This window comes from Triticum urartu, chromosome 5 (assembly GCF_003073215.2).
Source record: "Triticum urartu cultivar G1812 chromosome 5, Tu2.1, whole genome shotgun sequence".
Taxonomy (NCBI): domain Eukaryota; kingdom Viridiplantae; phylum Streptophyta; class Magnoliopsida; order Poales; family Poaceae; genus Triticum; species Triticum urartu.
In genome coordinates, this window is record NC_053026.1 from 659178850 (window position 1) to 659183278 (window position 4429).

The 4429-nt window shown below is 55.4% G+C and overlaps 1 pseudogene; it reads left to right on the forward strand.

Moving 5' to 3' along the window:
* The first annotated feature begins 254 nt into the window (after positions 1-254).
* On the forward strand, positions 255-2410 carry LOC125507679 (annotated as a pseudogene).
* The last annotated feature ends 2019 nt before the right edge of the window (positions 2411-4429 follow it).

Below are 4429 nucleotides of genomic sequence, written 5' to 3' on the forward strand. Positions count from 1 at the left end.
AGAAGAAACCGCTGCCAGAGAAGATGCTTACGGTGGCGCCGCTCGCCCAGTCCAGCACGGGCGAGTCGAGCACGGTCACACAGTCACCGATCGAGTCATGGACGATTGACTCTTGACTACGTGGCCCTAGGTGGACCCCACCAGTCAGAGCACATAACCCTCAGTGTCCTAACCAAACCTCAGCCTAACTAACAGCCACTAGCCGCGTAAATGGGTTGTCTTGCTTGAGCTATTTATGCGTTGGGAGACGTCGCATGAGAGTTATTACAACCAACGACGTCGCATTAGAGACAATTCACACCAACGACGTCGCATGGAAGCTATTTGCCCCCAAGCAAGGCCTTGCGTATGCAAATGCAAGTAGTACTAGGAGCTACTCCTTCCCTCTCGCATTCCAGCGTGGTAGATCGATGGAAGCTAGCAGGTCGTCCTCGTTGCTTCCGGCAGCTCTCCTCCTGGCCCTGGGCCTCCTCCTGAGCCGCCCCGCCGCCTCCAGCCCTCCGCCGGACTCGGTGTCCTGCGCCCGCGGCACCTCCGACTGCATCCTCGCCAACGTCTACGGCTCCTTCCCGGACCGCACAGCCTGCCGCGCCGCCGACGCCGCGTTCCCGCGCACCGAGGCGGAGCTGGTGGCCGCCGCGGCGGCCAAGCGCAAGGTGAAGGCGGTCCCCAGGCACTCCCACAGCTTCCCCAAGCTGGCCTGCCCGGCGGCCGCGACGACACCATCATCAGCACGGCGCGGCTCAACCGGACCGTCAGCGTCGACGCCGTCAAGGGGCTGATGACCGTTGAGGGCGGCATGGTGCTCCGGGACCTGATCCGCGCCGCCGCCGCCGCGGGGCTCGCGCTGCCGCACTCGCCCTACTGGTACGGCGTCTCCATCGGGGGCCTGCTGGCCACGGGCACGCACGGCAGCTCGCTGTGGGGGAAGGGCAGCGCCGTGCACGAGTACGTGGTCGGGATGAGGATCGTGACGCCGGCGCCGGCGAGCCAGGGGTTCGCCGTGGTCCGGGAGCTCGGCGCCGACCACCCCGACCTCGACGCGGCCAAGGTCTCCCTCGGCGTCCTTGGCGTCGTCTCGCAGGTACTCCTGCACGTGTAGTAGTTGCCAATGCGCATGCATGCCAATGTGCTGAAGTGAGTCTTGTGTCACTTTGCTTGCCTACGAGGCTGGCTTGGTACGTGACACATACATACATACACACACCGGTGAACAGCTTACAATTTTTGTATATATCCCTTCGATGTACACAAATCTTATGTGTGTGTAATGGTAGTCCCATCCTTATGTGTGTTGTGTGTCATGCTTGCGCAGGTTACTCTGCAGTTGCAAGCGATGTTCAAGCGGTCCGTCACCTTCCTGGAGCGCGATGACTCTGACCTGGCAGCGCAGGTGGCCGTGTGGGGCCATCTGCACGAGTTCGGCGACATGATGTGGCTGCCGCGCCAGGGCAAGGTCATCTACTGCGAGGACGATCGTGTCGATGTCTCGTCGCCCGGCGATGGCCTCAACGACTACCTCGGCTTCCGTTCCTTCCCGACGCTCGGGCTCATCATCGCAAGAGTCGCAGAGGAGCATGTGCAGGAAAGAAACGACATGGCACGGTGCCTAGCCGCGAGGGTGCTGCCCGCGTCGTTCCCCATGCTGGCGTACGGCTTCACAAACGACGGTTCCTCCTTCACGGGATACCCGGTGGTCGGGTACCAGCACCGCATTCAGGCGTCCGGCTCGTGCATCGATGCCAAGGACAACCTGCTCCGCTCCTCATGCCCATGGGACCCACGCGTCCGGAGCCTCTTCTTCTACAACACCGACTTCAGCGTCGCGCTCTTCAAAGCCCCGGCATTGGTCACCGACATGCAACGACTCCGCGACCTCAACCCACGCGCCCTATGCAGTCTCGACGCCAAGATGGGCGTGCTCATCCGGTACGTTGGGGCCTCCTCCGCCTACCTCAGCAAGACGGAGGACTCGGTCAACTTTGACTTCACCTACTACCGGAGCTACACCCAAGGCAGGCCGCGTGCTCACTCTGATGTGATCGACGAGCTCGAACAGATGGCTTTGCGCAAGTATGGCGCCCTCCCGCAATGGGGCAAGAACCGCAACTTCGCCTTCGACGGCGCCATCGCCAAGTACGCAAAGGCCGACGAGTTCCTCAAAGTGAAGGAGAGGTACGACCCAGACGGGGTCTTCTCTAGCGAGTGGAGCGACCATGTGCTCGGCATCGATGGGAGCCCCAACATCGTCCACAAGGGTTGCGCCGTCGAAGGGCTCTGCATATGCTCTCACAACTCGCACTGCGCGCCAGAACAAGGCTATTATTGTCGGCCTGGAAAGGTGTACGCGGAGGCAAGGGTATGCTCGTTCCGACCCACCTCACAGCGCGGCCACAACGACGAAATATGAATCGAATCATGGATGGATCAAGAAATGGTGCGATCTAATGTTGAATTAGTATGCTTTTGTAAGCGGTGTGTTGATTTTCTTCATTTTCGGTCACATAGTTATCTAAGTGCATTTTTCGGGTTCATAACTAGGTTTATATCCATACATGCGCTGGAAGCCCATTGTAGGTGCTAAGGTAATCGTACCTATTGCATGGTTACAGATTTAAGGCAATTTCAGGAGAAAGTTGTTGTTTCTCATGTGGGGTCCTCGGTGGGTGTCATACAAGAGATTGATGGAGAATATGCATCGTTTTTTTTTAACACAGAATATGCATCAGGTTGACAATAGGCTGATTGGATGTGTTTTTTCTTCTTCAAAAGGGAGGTGCTGCCAGTGGGGCAGACAAATACCACAGGGAATTAATAATTGGATTAGAGATGATTCTAGGTCCAAGGGAAAAGAAAAGGATGATAATAAGAAGAACAAAATCAAGAAGAATGTTTCCAGCTCTGCACCGCCTGCTTTCACGACAGTTATAAGGAGGCTAGGTTGCAAGTTGCACGATGTTGTTGATGGGGCAATAGGATATGTGCTATCTTAAGAGGATAATGATTAAATGATGGATGTACAGAGATTGGGGTTGTCACTCTTTCGTAAGAAAAAGAAAAATCGTAGGAGGATGATAATTGTGGTGTTCTTGATTGGTTTAACATCCAATGTACATGATGACTTTCAACGCCGATAGTTCATTTTCCACAACTCGCGATTAATTTAGTTGCTCTTAATCCATACATGTACATATTAATCCACAATATGTACATGTATGTACCCACGGTCACCCCGGCCAGAAACCATTGCTCTTCGGACGATTAATTTAGTTGAACTAACCAATCCAATAAATAGATCGACTTTCAACGCCAATAGTTCCTGCATGCCTGATAAAATATATGTAATATATTATCAGTTCAACATTATTGGTAGCCATCTGTATGTATATGGAATGCCTTTGTGAGTTAATACGGAAAGTTAAGTGGAGTAAAATGGAGAAATTTCTCTTAAATGCGGTAAATCCTATCAAAATGTGAAACTTAGCGGTAAAAAATGGAATTAACTCTAAGGAGAACTCTTCGCAAAAAAAAAACTCTAAGGAGAACTACGTCAAAGGTGAATATTTCGGGATGATTTTGCTACTAAAAAGTTACTCATAACATGTGTTGGGTGATGCAGTCTTGTCATCCTTTATATGAGTGAATTCCTTATTTAACACCGTCTTAATTTTTTCTATTTAACACCGAAAAATCTATTCCTCCCTATATAAGAGCATCTCCAACAGACGCGCTAGTTTTGGCGCGCGCGGGAAAAGAATCTGGTTTTGCGCGCGCGAGACTGGTTGGCGCACCAAAGTCCGGCGTGCGCCACCATGGGCCTTCTCCGTCGCCTCTCTCTCCCTTCTTCCTCGCCTTTGCAGGTGCCCCGCCGTCGCCGTGCCCTTCTTCCTCGCCTACAGCACACCGCCGCCGCCTCCAGCGCCTTGTCCCACGCCGCCGCCATACCGCCGAGCACCCGGAGCAGCTCCAGCTACTGTGGCGTCCGCGCCCGCCCCTCCGGCGTGTATGACATGGAGATCCGCACTGGTGATACATGCCTCGGGCTCGGGACGTTCGAGACCGCCCGCGCGCACGACGCGGCGGCGTGGTGCCTCGGGAGGCCATGGGCGCGGATGAACTTCTCGGACGCACGGACGAGACAACAGGCGTAGGACCTCACGCCTCCCCCACGGCTAGTCACCGAGGAGGACTGAAGCATCCATCGGAGGTGGGAGTGCCGCCTCCTTATCATCGAGGTGGATGAGCACGCCATGGCGGTGTGGCGTGAGCGCTTCCCGGAGGATGTCGCCGCCAAGAATGAGGTATGGGCGTAGAGAAGGGCGGTATGAGCCGCGGAACGGGCGGGCATGCGCCTTGCGGAAGCCCAGTGCGACCTGGGGCGACAATGATCCTCGGTGGGACGACGCGGTTCTGTCGTCGGACTACACCA